This window comes from Solanum lycopersicum, chromosome 3, assembly GCF_036512215.1.
Source record: "Solanum lycopersicum chromosome 3, SLM_r2.1".
Taxonomy (NCBI): domain Eukaryota; kingdom Viridiplantae; phylum Streptophyta; class Magnoliopsida; order Solanales; family Solanaceae; genus Solanum; species Solanum lycopersicum.
Genome location: NC_090802.1, coordinates 52,832,424 through 52,850,379, shown reverse-complemented (window position 1 = coordinate 52,850,379; position 17,956 = coordinate 52,832,424). Strand labels below are relative to the sequence as shown.

Sequence of the window (17,956 nt, the reverse complement as noted above, 5' to 3'; positions counted from 1 at the left end):
ATGGAAACATCTTATAATTTTCTACTAGGAAGGCCATGGATCCACATGGATGGAGCCGTCTCATCAACTCTAAATCAAGTTGTCAAGTTTGAATACAACAATCAAGAAATCACTGTTCATGGGAAAAATGATTCACCTATTTATAGAGATTCATCCGTCCCATACATTGAGGCAAAGGAAGGATGTGATTTTATTGTTTACCAGTCTTTTGAGGTTGTATCAGTCGATCACTTTAAAAAAGGAAAATCTATCATCCAATCATGTATCTCTTCTTCCGCTTCAATGGTAGCAACGACGATGCTCAAATATGGTTATCAACCGGGTAAAGGTTTGGGAGTATATTTGCAAGGAATCGTGGATCCCATTACTCTTTTAGGAAATCAAGGCACCTCTGTCCTCGGATACAAACAAAGCAAGAGAAATGGAGTTAAAGCTGAGAACCACAAAAGGATTGATTGGTCATTGCCATAACCGATTCCCCATAGTTCTCATTCTTTTATCAAACCTCAGGGTCCAGAATTGAAAGATTCATTCACTCTTGAAGACATTGAAGAAACTATTGAGGATCTCAGTCAGTTGTATTGTGAAGTAAATGTGGTCCAAGTTGGTGGAGGCACAAATCATGCCAATATGCAGCTCGTGGGCTCAGGTGTTGAGTTAAGCAATTGGGAAGACATTCTTTTACCCATAAGGAAGGAGTCGTGGTAGTTTTTTTATATTCTTTTGTATTTTGTTGGTCTCAGGGTTGTGGTTCGAATAGTTTAAAGTATTTTGTTATTGTCAACCCTTCTGTCCCTTTTTGATGTCAATGAAATGAAATTTCAGTTTCATGGTAAAAAAAAATTTCTCCCTTAATTCTTATTCTCTATTTTTCAGTTCTGTAAATGACGGCTTTGATAACATGACATGCATGCAGAATTCACTCCCTGATTTCAAAGAGTTGTTTAATTTTGAATCACCAAGTCAAGAGGTGGAATATGATGAAGAAGAGGCTTTTAGGGAAATTAATAGGGAACTGGAACAGTTTGAGCACAAACCGAAGCCTAATCTTAGTGAAACTGAGACAATCAATTTGGGAAGTTCCGAGGATGTTAAGGAAATAAAAATAAGTTTACATATCAATCAGGAAATTAGAGAGGCAATAATACAACTTTTGTTTGAATGCAAAGATGTATTTGCTTGGTCTTATGATGACATGCCAAGTTTGAGTGTCGATTTAGTGGTTCATAAGTTGCCCGTTTATCCTGATTTTCCACTGGTCCAATAGAAAATAAGGAAATTCAATTCGGACGTGAGTGAAAATATCAAGGAAGAAATAATGAAACAATTGAATGCAAAGTTGATCCAAGTTATTCGTTACGCTACTTGGTTGGCAAATGTTGTTCTTGTGCCGAAAAAGGATGGAAAGACAAGAGTTTGTGTTGACTATCGAGATTTGAACAAGGATAGTCCAAAAGACAACTTTCCATTACCAAATATCCACATCCTAGTTGATAATTGTGCAAAACACGAGATGCAATCTTTTGTGGACTGTTATGCGGGGTATCATCAAATCTTGATGGATGGAGATGACGCTGAGAAAATTGCTTTCACCACTCCATGGGGAACTTATTGCTACAGGGTCATGCCATTTGGTCTTAAAAATGTTGGGGCGACTTACATGAGGGCTATAACCACTATGTTCCATGATATGATGCATAAAGAAATTGAAGTATATGTCTACGACGTAATCATCAACTATAAAACACAAGTTGATCATGTGCAAGATCTGAGAAAATTCTTAGAAAGAGTGTGAAGATATGACCTCAAGCTTCCAGCAAAATGTGCATTCGGAGTTCCATTTGGAGAACTTCTGGGTTTTATTGTCAGTAGAAGGGGAATCGAATTGGATCCCTCCAAAATAAAAGCCATTCGAGATTTTCCATCCACGAAAAATAAAACTGAAGTAATGAGTCTACTTGGGAGGTTGAACTACATCAGCAGGTTTATTGCTCAACTCACAACCACATGTGAGCCCATTTTCAAACTTTTGAAGAAGGATGCTGCTGTCAGATGGACAGAAGATTGTCAACGAGCTTTTGAAAAAATCAAGGAGTATTTGTCCAACCCGCTCGTGTTGGTACCGTCTGAACCTGACATGCCTCTCTTTCTATATCTTTCAGTAACAGATAATTCCTTTAGGCGATTCTCGATCAACATGATGCTACAGGAAGGAAGGAGCAGACTATCTACTACTTGAGCAAGAAATTCACTAGTTATGAGGTTAAGTACACCGTTTTGTGCCCTAACTTGGGTAGCTCAAATGGCAAATTTTGCTCACTGAAGTTGACATTATATATGTCAGTCACACTACAATGAAAGGCCAAGATTTGGCAGACCACTTGGTAGAGAACCCAGTCGATGGTGATTACGAACCATTGGATACATATTTTCAAGATAAAGAGATTAACTCAATTGAGGAAGTAGGTTCAAATAAAAATCAAGTCTGGCAATTGTACTTTGATGGAGAAACCAACACAAAAGGCATAGGGATTGGGGAAATTTTAATATCGCCCACAAGGCAACATTACCCTGCAACAACTCGACTTCTCTTATTTTGTACAAATAACACGACTGAGTATGAAGCTTGCATCATGGGTCTAAATATGGCAATAGATTTAGGTGTGCAAGAATTAATTGTGTTAGGAGATTCTGATTTGCTTATCCGACAAGCTCAAGGCGAATGAAAACTCGAGACCTCAAGCTCCTTCCATACAGACAATGTGTGGAAGATCTTAACAAAAGATTCATGTACATCGAGTTTAGATACATTCCCAGGTTTTATAATGATTTGGCCGATTTCTTGGCTACTTTAGCCTCAATGCTTCTCTATTATGGAAACACTTACATCACCCTATTAGAGATTCAAGTTCAGGACCAACATGGCTATTGTAATACAGTGGAAGCAAAACCTGATGGTGAGCCATGGTACTCAGACATCAAGAATTTTTTGAAGACAGGGAGATGCCCCCAACATTCCAACAGAAGCCAAAAAAGAACTATTAGACTTCTGGCTAATGGTTTCTTTTTGAGCGGGGATGTTTTGTATAAACGAACTCCGAATTTAAATTTATTGAGATGTTTGAATGCTGAAGAAGCCGAGAAAATTATGAATGAAGTGCACGCTGGGGTATGTGGACCACACATGAATGAATATGTCCTTGCAAAAAAATACTCTGGGCGGGGTATTATTGGCTTACCATGAAAAGAGATTGCTTTCGCTTTGTGAAAAAAATGTCATCAATGTCAAATCCATGGAGATCTCATTCATTCACCTCATTCAGAGTTGCACCCCATGGCTGCTCCTTGGCCCTTTGTTGCATGGGGAATGGATGTAATCAGAACAATTGAGCCAAAAGCCTCTAATGGACATCGATTCATTTTGGTTGCAATTGATTAGTCCACCAAATGGGTGGAGGTGATAACTTTCAAAGCAGTCACTAAGAAGGAGGTCGTGGATTTTGTTCATTCAAACATTATTTGTCGATTTGGTATCCCAAGAGCTATCATCACAGATAATGTTGCAAACCTCAATAGTAATCTGATGAAGGAGGTATGCGAGCAGTTCAAAATTGTGCACCACAATTCTACTCCATACAAACCAAAAGCCAACGGAGTTGTGGAGGCAGCCAACAAGAATATCAAACAGATTCTTAGAAGGATGGTTCAAGGCACTAGACAATGGCATGAGAAACTGCCTTTTGCACTTTTAGGATATCGCACAACAGTGCGTACCTCGATTGGTGCAACTCCTTATTTGCTGGTGTATGGAACTGAGGCTGTGATTCTAGAAGAATTCGAAATTCCATCTCTTCGAATTATTGTCGAGGCTGAAATTGAAGATACTGAATGGGTCGAAAATCGACTAGAGCAACTCGCATTAATAAAAGAGAAACGATTGACGGCTTTCTGTTTTGGTCAGCTTTATAAGCGAAGGATGGCTCGTGCATACAACAAAAAGGTGCACCAAGACACATTGAAGTAGGTCAACTGTTTTTAAAGCGCGTTCTCCCGCACCAAGAAGAAGCCAAGGGAAAGTTTTCCCAAAATTGGCAAGGTCCATATCTTATCAAGGAAGTATTGTCCTAAGGAGGAGCCCTTCACCTTACTGATGTGGAAGGAAAAATCACGGGCATAATTGTTAATGCAGATTCATTCAAAAGATACTACATCTAATGCATTTTAAGGTCCTGCGACAAGTTTGGGGTTGAAAGAACAAAGGCACCTCTTCAAAAAATAAAAAAAGATCTCATTGAAATTTCTGAACTACGTTTGACCTGATTCCGAAAGAATACGTAAGCAACCCTTTAGGGGTTCGATCATATATATATATATATATATGTATATATATATATATATATATATATATATAAAAAATCAATTTTCCAGTATTTACATAAAACTGGGCATTGTTTTAGTTTTTTTTATGTCGAATAATGTCATATTGTAATTCTGTTTATTTTGGCAACTGACTTTTTGGACAAATTTGAAAATGATATAATCATCAAAGGCAACATCGAAAAAAAAGGAGAGAGAGAGAGAAAGTCTTGTCGGTGAAAACCTTCATAGGAATCATAAGACGAAAAAAATAATAATAAAATCTTGTAGGTGAAAATCCTACGGGCACCTTAAGATAAAGGGAGAGAAAATCATGAATGAAATCTGCAAAGATGATCATTTCTGGACACCTCTGCATAAAGGGTACATAGATCAATTGACGATGACTAAGATTTTGAGAACTAAAAAAAACTCAAACGGATCAGGGGCAAGTCCAAGTGCATGTCATGGTTCAATCAAAGTCGACATATGTCTCCAGATAAGTTCTCTTTCTCATTTTTAAAGGAATATCTGTCATTAAGTTTATAGTCATCTTGATCCAATCTTTCCTACTCTAAAGTTGATATTTTTATTTTCTTTTTTCTCTCTCTTTTCTTTTTGATATAATCTCTTGACAAAATAAAGTAAAGAGTGCAAAGCTTACTACGGGTTCCCAAAAGTAAAGTTGGGTATCTGAATTGACAAGCCATTGACCAAGGACTAAAAACACCTCAGATCTTCACTTGAAATTCATGAAGGTCATCATTCTTTGGGACATCACTTGCACCATGATATTTGGTAGTACCAAAAGATCAAGGCCCCTGGTTAACCAAGGAGTTGTAGTAGAGTTGGAAAAATTGGTAGTAAGTACGGTCAAGTCATTGGAGAACCAAGGCCACAAACCAACCACCATTTTAAACTAAGAATTTTCTCTTTCATCTGATCAACACAGAAAGAAAAAAAAATGTAGGGATACAAGTCAAAAGGAAACATCACAAAAAGGAAGATCTCCAAAGTCTAAATGTTTGGTGTTTCATCTCATTCTACTCGTATTTTGCCTATTAATGTGAGAGTATCGAAAAATACGCTCCAATCTGAATTTCGTGCAATACGCACATGTCCTTTATTCATGGGCAATACGCATCATCCTTTGTTCATGTGGAATACGCACCTGTCTGAATTTCGTGCAATACGCACCAATCTGAATTCCGTGCAACAAGCACACGTCTTTTATTCATGGGTAATACACACCGTCCTTTGTTCATGTTCAATACGCACCTGTCTAAATTTCATGCAATACGCACCAATCTGAATTTCGTGCAACAAGCACACATATTTTATTCATGGGCAATACGCGTCATTCTTTGTTCATGTGCAATACATACCTGTCTGAATTTCGTGCAATATGCACTTATCTCAATTTCGTGCAACAAGCACACATCCTTTATTCATGGGCAATACACACCATCCTTTGTTCATGTGCAATACGCACCAGTCTGAATTTCGTACAATACGCATCAATCCGAATTTATGTGCAGTGCGCACCAGTCCTTATTCACATGTAATATAGATCAATTCTCTATTCATGGGCAATACGCACCATATGCATATCTGGAGCAATACGCACTAACATTCATAGGTTATACACACCCTATTCACACTTTGGGGATACATCCAATCTTAGAACAATGCGTCTTATTTGGAACTCTCAGGGCAACACGCCTCACTTAACATATTAATTCTAGGGTTATACTTCCTATTTCAAGATTCTCATATGTTTTCTTCTTTTCTAAAGGAAACATATTCTTCATGGGTTCTTCATTTTGTGATCTTGAGTTTTGAATTTCAACAACCAACTCAAGTTAAAACATGCACTTAAAAATGATCCACCAGCCGCCAAGATAGCATGAAGATCGATCTCAAAGATAATGCACAGAGCAAGTGAAAGATCTAGACAAGATCCTAAGAAGATACTTCAATTAGGAATCTTGTAACATTTATAATATAGAGAGACATAGTTATCTAACTTTTTTATTTGTAACTATAGGCAGTAGATGATCACAAGCAATATGAATCAATCTTTTGACCTCCTTTTCTGATAGTTTCGACTATCAAAGTTTCTCGAACTACACTGATCTGATCTCCTTTTAATCAAGGATTTGTAGGCAACCTCTGAAGCAAGGTTCGGTCATATTTTCTAAAATGGCTTCATCGGAGTTTGAAACAGTAAAAAATTAGCCACTTCGTTCACTTTCTTTGCTTGAAAACTCTTCATGTTTCCAAGCAAAGAGGGGCATGCTGTGAACACCTAATTTTTGACATGTTTATTTTACTCCTATAATATTTTAGAAAGGAATTTAATTTTTATTTGCATTTTTGTGTATTTGTTTTTATTATTTTTATTGGCTTAAATCACCCAATTTTGTTTAAATTGGGTTGATTTAGATCAATTTTGATGGCCCAATTGATCTTGACCCGGTCCATAGAAATGGTCAAGATTGAATCTCAACCATTCATGATATTTTGATCCAAGGGCTATTATTGTACCCAAACAAAAATGCAAAACTCCAAAAAATTAGCATTTTTTTTAGATTTTTTTCTTTCTTCTTCGCCTTACTACCATGCCGCCGGCTGGCCACCGCTACCGCCACCACCGCCTGGTGGCCACCACCTTTTTTGCCAGAAAAATCTTTAAAATTTTACCATCTTTTCCTTTCACCCTCTTCTACCTAAATCTACAAACCTTTCATCCATATCTATAGCCAATCTCCGTAGATCTAAGGAAAACCAAACATGAATTTTTACTTTTTTCCTTAGATTTATAAAGTTTCGGTCATTCCCATCCCAAATCCTTTACATAAATGTGTAGAGCACTTCAAGGGCTATCATTTGATATAAATTTTAAGTTCAAAATCCGTCAAAAAAAATTTCGGCAAAGTTTCCCAGTGACCTTCATTTACCCGGAAGTTATGTCAATCTTTTTCCCCCTCTCAATCTTTATCCAAATTCATCATTATCTTTTTTGATTTGACCATATGAGTCGTTTGATGTCGGATTTGTGTTATTAATGTTCTTTAAGTTTATCATGTTGATGATTTGCCTGAAGTATTATTATTATTTATTTATTTTATATTCTTTTTTATGTTTATTATTTTTTATTTTTTTTACTTTTTTTTTGCATTATTTTGTTGTGTTTGATCTTTAAAATTGTTTAGATGTTTAGATTTTGTGTTAGTGAGTCAATTTGTTTGGGTCTTGATGAAATGGGTCAACATTTGGGCCTATTTTAGATTTTGTCAGATGGTCCATCAGCTATTAATCAAACAATGAATAAAAGAAATGGATCATCTACATGACATTTGGGCCTATTATTTTCTTATGATCCATATAACTATATTCAATTAATGAATGAAGTAAATGGGTCATCTAAAAGGGCAAATGAATCATTCAATTAATCTGATTTTTCTTAAAACGAAAATTAAAAAAAAAATCCATTGGCCATCTTGGATGCCACCTTGGGAAAACAAAGAATCCAATGCATGCATTGGCTCTTAAGTTTTCAAGAAAAGTGGGAGGTTTAATGTTATCACCTATTTAAACCCCCTTCTTTTTCCAAAAGAGGAGGAGGAGAAGGAAAAAAATGATAGAAAGAAAATTGCAGAAAAAAAAACTTAAAAAAAATTTCTTCTTCTTAAAAAGAAAAAAAAAGGAACATATTTCTCTTGGGTTGTCTTGGGAATTCAATTGAATTTGCTTCTATTATTTGTTTGTCATCAACTCTAGGTATTTCTTTTTACATTTCAATGTAATCTTGAATTAATGTTTATGTTCTTTTTTCTGTTTTTTTTTGTTTGTGAAAAATTGTTGATTTTTTTTTGGCCAAGTTTATATTATGATTCTCGTATGATTATGTTTATCCATATGTTACTTAGTTTGTATATTTTTATTAGTTTATTATTCGATATTGCTTCTCATATGATTGTGTTTATTATGAATCATATTTAGTTTAAATTTTAGCTTTAATAAGTAAAAAAAAATAAACAAATAAAATATAACAATCGCAAATTTTTTAGGTTTTTGGTAACTTTCTTCTTTGAAGAATGAACTTAAGAAAAAATAAAAATAAAAAATGTAAAACTAGTCATTTTTGCAAAAGAGTTTAATCTGGTCATTTTTGCTACAAAAGAAAAAAAATGTAAATCTGGTTATTTCTGCAAAGAAAATAAAATCTGGTTATTTCTCCAAAAAATGAAAATCTGATTATTTCTGCAAAAAAAATTGGTTATTTCTGCAAAAAAAAAATGTAAATATGATTTTTTAAAAAAATAAAAAATAAAAAAATCTCTTAAATAAATATTTGAATTGATTATTAAAGTAAAAATACTAATTTGACTAACTTGACTTAATAATCCAACAAGTAGAAAATTTGCTATTTTGCAATCTTCTATTAAGTAAGTCAAGGTAGTCATTATATATATATATATATATATATATATATATATATATATATATATATATATATATATATATCATTAGTTTAAAAGAGTGTTTAAATTGTAATTTTGTAAAAGTTTTTTTTTTGTTTTTCTTCTTTTGTTGTCATTATCTAGTAGTAAAACTTATTTTTTTTTCTTTTGGTAAAACCATAAATATAAATGCTAGAAACTTTTTAATAAATAAATAAATACTAGTCATTTCTTGGTTTATATGTTGCACCTCAGTGTTTTAAAAGGCGGGAGCGTGATGTGAGGCGCTTTATACGGTATGGGATGATGCGTAAGTCTCGAGACATGGGACGTAAGTCTCATGGATCTATGGGACGTAGTTACATGTATATTTAATTTTATAGTTTTATTACTAATAAAATAAGTAAAAGTAAATTTTTCAATGAATTATAATTTTTAGGTGAGATAAGTATTAATATTCAATAATGAAGAAAAAGGAATATCATTATCATTTGAGAAATATCATTACACCAATAATAAAAATATGATTTAAAGCAAAAAAAAATTAAAAACGCCCGGGCTAGTTTTTACACCCAGGACTTATGTTTTTATGTTCAGGGTCTACTCTCAAATTTTAAAACTTATGCCATATAAATCTACATTTTTAATTTACGCCTCAAAGCATTTTTGATACGTTCCGTCCCGAAACTCGCCCCAAACATGTTTTTGAAAGCACTAGTTGTACACAATATTCTCACTCTTAAATAAGAGCTAATTAAGCTAGGCAAATGGTACTCCTATTTATTATTCTTGAATAAAATGCATGTGCTTTTATTATATGTTTTGTTTCTTGGTATTGATATTAATTTTGATCTTGTAGGGAGTACTACTTTGTGAAGGACAAATGTAACGATCCGTTTAGTCGTTTTGAGCAGCAGATTTTATTTCTGGAAAACTGGCTAAGACGACGGACCTCACGACGGACCGTCATGGGTACGACGGACCGTCGAGGGTGTCTCGTTCCAAAACACTTGGGAATTCTGAAATTTGAGTGCTGAAATCGACTCTCTGAACTCTTTGACGGACCTGCAGGACGGACCGTCACAGGCACGACGAACCGTCGTGATCCGCCGTTTCAAAACACTTCAACTCTTGAGAATTTGCTACAGGGAACGATTCTCTGAACGTCGTGACGGAAGTGCAGGACGGACCGTCGTAGGTACGACGGGCCGTCACAAACTCCTTAAGGAAATCGAGTCTCTGACGAACCTGCATGACAGACCGTCGCAGGCGCGACGGGCCGTCACAGGCGCGACGGGCCGTCACAGGTTGCGTAATCCCAGTCGGAGTCGAATTTCTGGTTAAGTTTTAAAGGGGCGTTTTGGACCATTTCTGCTATAATTATATATTTCGTGGGTTTATATTAATAACTCAATTTCTTGGGGGATAAAAGAGGTAACCTTGAGTTAAATTGTGGGTTATTATTGTCATCTTTTACACTTAATTACATGTTAATTAGGGTAAAAGAAAGAGGGTTTGAATAAGAAAAATAGAAAGAACAAAAAGAAAAGAGAGGGGATCGAACGAGAGAAAAGGGAAACGAAGAGGATAGCAAAGATCTTGAGGAATTGCTTGCTTGATCACGAAATCTTCGGTGGAGGTAGGTTATGGTTTCTCTTACGATATTCGTAGTAAACTCTTAATAGCGAATGATATGTATTGATAATATTGTAAACCCTGCTATGTGCTTAATTGTATGCTTGCATGGATGTAATTATATAATTGTGATTATATAAGCATGATGAAGTTATTGAATCCCAAATCTTGAAAAACCCTAATCTCTTTGTTAATGATGAGGCCTTGGTATAAAAGAAGGCGTGATGAACTAAAATAATGAGATTGATGATGCTTTGGTAAGAAAGAAGGTTTGATGAATTGATAGAAGGAGATTAGGGGATCGGGTGCCACGTTCCGGTACCAGAATAGTATATGAGCATCGGAGTGTCACATTCCGACACCAGGATAGTATATGAGGAGCGGAGTGTCACGTACCGACACGAGAGGAATAAAGATAATGAATCTTGAAAGACGTTAATATACTCAATCTAATGAAACTAAATCCCAAATGAGTATGATGAGGAGGCGTGAGTCCTCATTGATGAGCTTGGTGTTGTAACCAAGGGTTATGGTAATTGTAAATGCTACATGTTGAGTATCATAGTTGATTTTATGATATTACTTGGTATATATTGTTTTCTATTTTGAGTTGGCCGATGATACCTACTCATTACTTGTGTTTGTATTGACCCCCTACTTTTATGTTTTCTTCTTTGTTATTTGTGGAGTGCAGTAAACGTGCCATCGTCTTCAACTCAACCGCAACTCTAGCCAGTCTTTATTACTCCGGATTTCAGGGTGAGGTAAAGCTTGTTGACACCCAATTTTTGACCCGCGTTGGTATAAATTAATTATCGAACTTCGTGAGTTTTTTAAATTATTTAAAGTTAGTTAGTCTTATAAATCTTGCGAAAATAAAATATATGTATATATGTATATCTTAAACCCATTCCTTTAAATCTTCAACCCAACTTTTAATTTTAGCCCAAACCCATCCCCCACGCGACCCCCCTCCCTCTTCTTCTTTCCCTTCTCCCAAATTTACTCGAGGCCCACTTTCGTCCTCAACCCATTTTGCCTAAATTCCTTACACCCAATATTCCCAACAGCCCACAGACTCAAGGCCCAATTCCCCCCAGGCGGCCCATCCTCTTCGACCCAGTCCAACATCCCTTTTATTTCTTTTAAAAAATACCAACCCAACACACATTTTAAAACAAGCCCAACAAATTAATCCCAACACCCAATTCTTTTATTCTCCAGCCCAACCCAATTCACCATAACCCATCCTACCCGACCCAGAACCCATCCTACCCGACCCGACCCGTTCCCCTTTCCTTCTTCTCCCCTCACCCCACGCGAACCCAGCAAAACAGAAAAGCCAAAATTCCCAAACAATTCCCAGATGCGCAGCCACGCGACCTCTCCCACGCTCGCTCTCTCCTCTCCTTCCCTCTCTCCCGCGTCTCCCCCACGCTCGCTCTCTCCTTCCCCTCTCGACAGAACCCAGAAAAACAGACCAAACTCCTCAGAAATCGCGTCAACAACCCCACAATCTTCTCCCTTCCCCCCTCCATTTCGCGTGAGCGAGACGCAACGACAGAGACCCATACCCTGCCGCTGTCAAGCAGGTCTGCGAGACGTCTCTGTCGCCCTCGCCAACACGCAATTGCCTTGTGGGTTTGACCCAAAGGGATTTCGATTTTGAGTTCAAAAAATGGGCGGAAAATCGTATCACCCACCCTCCTAACTCCAAAAACCTGAAATTTCTCCCTCTAGATAAACCCCTCCCATCTTCATAAAAAGGGGGAGTTTTTTGATCACGAAAGGGGGGGATTTTGGGTTAGCAATTTTTGGTTGAGAAATTTGGGTTCGAAAAGCTCGGAAGAGGATTTTTCAGAAAGATCTTCTTTCTGTTGGAAAAGTTTTCTTGTTTATCGCTCAACCCATAGCAGAATCGTTAGGCTGGAAAACTGATTTCAGGCTTCATCGTAAGATTGTTCTGTCGATTTTTCTCTTGTCCAGCTTTGAGAGGAGTTGAAAAGGAAGTCGAGAGATATTTCCATTCCGTCTAGGGTGTGCGATTGTGATATTCCGCTAGACGCCTTCGCTGTGGTTCGAGGTTGGTTTTGGTGGTGTAAGCTCGTTGCTGCTGCTCGTCCTGTCTCAATCGCTGACCAAAAAGAGGTAATGTCGTTTTTCTTTTGCTTTGTTAATTCGTTATTATTCTTCTCAACTTTGGTTCTATGTCTTTTGGATTAGAATTTGGTTAATGAGTATCATCTAGAGCATCGTTTTCTCTATTTCTTTTGTTAGTATTTTACTGTTATAGTCACAAATCTGCTTGGATTATTTGATTATATCCCGATTACTTGTGTGAATCATCCTTAAATTGATATTTACTTTGGATTTACCTTCCACGTATTTGTTCTTTGACATAATGAGGTCCATGTTTGTACCTCCTCATTGTCTATATTCGTTCAAGTTTTAAGTTGCTGGTAACCTGTCTGGGCATGGTTTTTGAGTTCATTTTAGTGGGTGTTCCTTCGAAATGAGTTCTAAATCTGCAAATCTTCTTAGTGTTAATTCGAAAATGTGCCCGTATTCGATACAATGGTAATCTTGTTCCTGGTTTCTGCATATATTTCCGTGGCTTGTTATTTTATTTTATTTTTTCTTAAGTTTGTGGGCTGTCCAAAGTTTTCCTTTCATATCCATTGAATTTCAACTACTCATTATACCATCTTAGGTTGATTTTATGATTAATATGGGTTTGAGATTAATCGTTTAGTGCATCTAACATATGTGGGATAGCATATTGGTCTTTTCTTATGTGATTTCTTTAAGAGATTTGAGTAAGGTTGGAGCAAAAAATCTGATTTACTATTCAAGTATCACTTTCTTTGTTTGCTGCCAGTTATTTTGTCAACATTGTTTCCCCTCCAGCTTCCTCCCTAATTTAATGTATTGGTTTGGTTGCTAAGAATAGTAGGCTACCAATTTCCACTCTATTTTGAGCCAATTAAGATTTACAAATTATTGAAATAAAAATTGTTCTCCAATTTGAATATGGGTGAAGTTGACTTTTTCTTTTGTTTGATTACTACACGTTGAGAAGATTGTTGCTACATCCAAATGAATCATTTGACATTCTCGTAAATAAAAAATATATCTCATGATCACTTGTTAATTTCCACCTTCTTTTGTGCATGAACCTCATCACCCGTGCTCATGAACTCTTATCTCACTTTAGGTATCATTTTGTGATTTGCATATGATAAAGTTTTTAACTTCATCTTTAGTGTCAGCTTGTCTGTTTTCTATCTTCTTAAGCATGTGATTCATATAACATGCATCTCTCCTTATCATTAGGAGTCTGTTGTTGGCTCAAATTTGGTTCTAACCATGATCATTTGTCGTTTAACTATGATTTTGTTGGTTATATCTTCGTTGTTTGATGTTTAGAAACTAAAAGAACTTGAAGTATTTCGGTAAGTTCATGTAAATTTAATTATTTTGACTGCCTCAAGTGTGTTAGCTAAGTGACCTCTATTAGATTTCAACAGTGGCATAATGACATCCTCCCATTTTCCCCACTGTGTTTCAATATGGTTAAGTATGGCATGTCCACCTTGTATTTACTAACAGCAGTGATGTATCCTCATGCACTTGACAGATTTATTAATATGTGTACATGCATTGCTTGCCCCTGTTATTTATCCTACTTATTGTGAGATTTTATTTCTTAATATCATTCGGAATTTTTTTTGAAGTCATTTATCCCCCCTCTAACTCATTTCTCCAAGTAGTTCATCTTTTATCTTCGTCTTGTTCAAGACACTTTCTATTAGTTTATCGCTTTAAGTGCTAATCTTTTGTATGTTTTATTGCATGTGAAACCCTCCTCGAGTCCTCATGGACTTTATTCCATCTCACTACACTTCCTCATCGAGCCATAAAGGCTCAGAATATCTTCTTCGAGTCATAGAACCCTCTCAAAAGGTGTACAGGTCAGAAGAACAGCAGAAAATGCACTGCTGGAGATTGATTCTGGTTCACCAGAACTTGGAAAATTGCTGGAAATTACAGTTGCATATATTGAGAAGCTGTATACCAACCATATACACAGTTTATACCGTGATATACATATCAAAAGATGTACAGGAGGCCTAGTTCGAAACCTGGGTTGATGGCAGTAAAGTACGCTGCTGAAAAAGAATTTTTCAACTCTCGAAAGTTGAAAAACAGGCTGATATACAGCCTGTATACACTGATATACAGAAACGTTATACCTTAAATAGGTGTAAAAATATGAATGGCAGCAGGCGTGCGAAAATTCAAACTTCATGAAGATCGAAGGTGCTCGAGGAAGGAGTATTAGAAGATTTTTTTTATTTATTTATTAAGTTGTATTTATTTTGGGCATAAGCCCTTGTCATTTTTACTTTCCGTATATTTATTCTTGTATGTTTAGACTAGGACAGGTACGAAAGAAAGAAATGGGTTAAAAAACCCAAAAGCAGGTGGGTCCAAGTTTCGGTCAAGGCGAACAGAACCCGAAAACTTGGACCCAAATCTCTCTCTCTCTCTCTTTATTACTTGTTTGTGCGTTTGTTTGAATTGTCGTTAGTTTTAGAGTTTGAAAAACTCCAAACCCCCTCATCGAACGCCTTTTGCTTTATGAAACTAAAAAATAAAAATTGAAGTTTTGAAACGATAGAGGTTTAAAATTTGAAAGTCTGCTTAGAGAGTTAAGGCTTAGAAAGTTTAACTAAGACGGAATCTTAAAAGATTAATATCTCAAATTTGCAAAGTTTGGCTAAGTAAATCGTGATAAAAGTTCAAATAAATTTGCAAAGGGTAAAAATAAAAATAATCAAATAAGTTAGTCGTTTGAAAACCGTATTTAACGGAGTGTCTTAGGTGCCTTAAACACCTTCCTAAGACGCTAATAAGAATCCCGAATCCTAAAAAATATTTTCAAAACGACTTTTCTGTTTAAATTGTTTTGAGAATGAGTTTTCTTGATTTTTCTTAAAAATTAAGTGGCGACTCCTAAAGTCGAAAAATACTTTAAAATAAAACAAACTCTTTTCGAAAAATCACCTTTTTTCGATAAAACAAAGCTTCTAGCTTGGACTGGATCTTCTTCTTCATGTCTTGATGCCTTGAAGTTCCGGCATGGACTAGCTGTTTATGTATTTTAGCTTCTTAGATACTCTTAGATTTAGTAATTCGAAGTAGATGTTCTTGTGATGATAACTTCCAGATTTTGGGAAATAATAGTTATTGAATTGGTTTTTATAAATGAGTTTAAGTCTTCCGCATTACTTTATGTTGATAGTACATTGAAATGTTAAGGTTTAGATTTGGTTGGTTCGCTCACACAGGAGGGTAAGTGTGGGTGCCAATCGCGACCCGATTTTGATCGTGACAACAAATGGCACGGATGATAATAAACTTGAAGGTATATTTAAAATATTGGAATTTCTTGTTGTCTTGACCTTCTTATCTTTTATATTTATATTAAAATATTAATTAATTTGAATTCTCATTATTACATAAGATTAAGTTAAGAGAGAAGCGTTTTTTTAAGATTTATCTTTTATATATTTAACTCGAATTGTTTGATTAAAGAAACAAAAGAATAATCCTCATCGATGAATTTCATTAGTGGTGGAAGGAAATTTATCTAAATCGATAAAGTTATTTTTTAGTTTTTTTTTATGTTTATATAATAAATATTGAATTTTTAATTAGTGAAAAGCCTTGGGTGGTATGGGTGGGGTTGTTGGTGGGAGGTAAATCTTATAAAAGAAATACTTGATCATGAAATCTATAGAGAATTTTTGTATAGTTTTAGTGTATAAATAAGAATTTATCTGATATAAATCATTTTCAGAATTCAATAATCTTTTCTGCTGTAAATTTGATACACTAATTATTTTAGTTGAAATCCTATCGAAGGAAGGCGAGTATTATAGATAAAAACTCAAATCATCATCGTGATTTATTAAGACTAAAGAATATTTTGTATAAATAAGAATATTTTTTTCTGATATAATTTTTTTTTTAGAATTCAACAATATCTTCTACTGTAAATTGGACACACTAATTATTTTAGTTGAAATGCTACCAAAGGAAGGTGAGTATTATAGGTAAAAACTCAAAGTATCATCGTGAAATATTGACTAAAGAATATTTGTTGTTGTGACAATCAAAGCAGTAAAATAAGATATAAAGGGCAATACAAAATTTGTTTCAATGCCAAATAACCAGTCATTAAGAATATTCAGCAATAATTCTCTATTATACAGACATTTATTTGGACTACTAGAAATATTCAAAGATGGTTGATATTTATTACTCCCTCAGTTTCTATTTAGTTGTCCACTTTAGATATGACACAAATATTAAGATATCAATTATTATCATAGGTTAGTTATAATTTTACCCTTAACTCAAAAGATTATACAACTCCTCAAGTATAATAAATGATTTTTTGATTCCAAAAGGCATGTATTTCAACTTAGTCGTACTAGAAATTTTTTAGAATTAAATAAGGGCATATTAGAAAAAAGATTGTTGTCATTTCTTAATTTGTTAAAATGAACAAGTAAATAGGGACAGATATAAAAGAAAATATGGATAGAGGGAGTAAGACAGAATGACCGGGAGATTCTTATACTTAGCTCAGTTTGTCAATTAGGATCCTTATATTCACAAATTTGCCAATTAAATCCTTAAACTCACTAAAACACAATATTTTAAACCCCTTTCTTATTTTTTGTGTGTTAGTATAGTACAATCACTTATACATGAAATTTCACGTCATTTTGTAAAATTCTATGTCATTTTTAATGCCACATAAGAAATTAAAAGCTAAAAGTAATTTTAAAAAATGATAAGTTTGCACATTAAATTTTACCGTATCATGTTCTTCATATTTGTTCATAATTGAGCACTAAATTCATGTCAGATTGGTCTAATTTTTCCTATTTAATATGAGTTTTTTTGTTACACTAAAAGCTTATCAATTTTAAATTAATTTCACATAACTCATTCGTTATTCTTCAAGCTTCTTTGTGAAATTTTTCAAACTTTTCAATATATATTATTACTATTCAAGATTTCAAGCTAGCGTTTGGACATAAATATTCAAATATTTTTGGCAAATATTATTTGGATGAAAATTTGGGTGAAATTTTACCATGTGTTTGGCCACAGAATTTGAGAAACATATTTCATTTTTTTGAAGAAATATGATTTATACCCCATATGTTTTTAAAACTATCAAACTAACCATAAATTTGTATTACATAGCACAATAGAAATATCACGTAACAAGATTTATGACTTCCGCAACAAATCAACAAGAATCATTACTAAAAAAATTCGTATAGTGAAAAGGTCTTGGTACAAATCATGATAATGAAAATACAGCTAATATAAATTCGGGGGAAAAAAGAGAAGAAAACAAAAGGAATAATATTGCACTCACTGAAGAACCTATGCTTTCTCATCTGAAAGAGTTCAAC

At 34.7% G+C, this 17,956-nt stretch overlaps 1 pseudogene; it reads left to right on the top strand.

Annotated features, from left to right (window-relative positions):
- Positions 1-2,503: 2,503 nt before the first annotated feature.
- Positions 2,504-4,024, top strand: LOC112941150 (uncharacterized; annotated as a pseudogene).
- Positions 4,025-17,956: the final 13,932 nt, after the last annotated feature.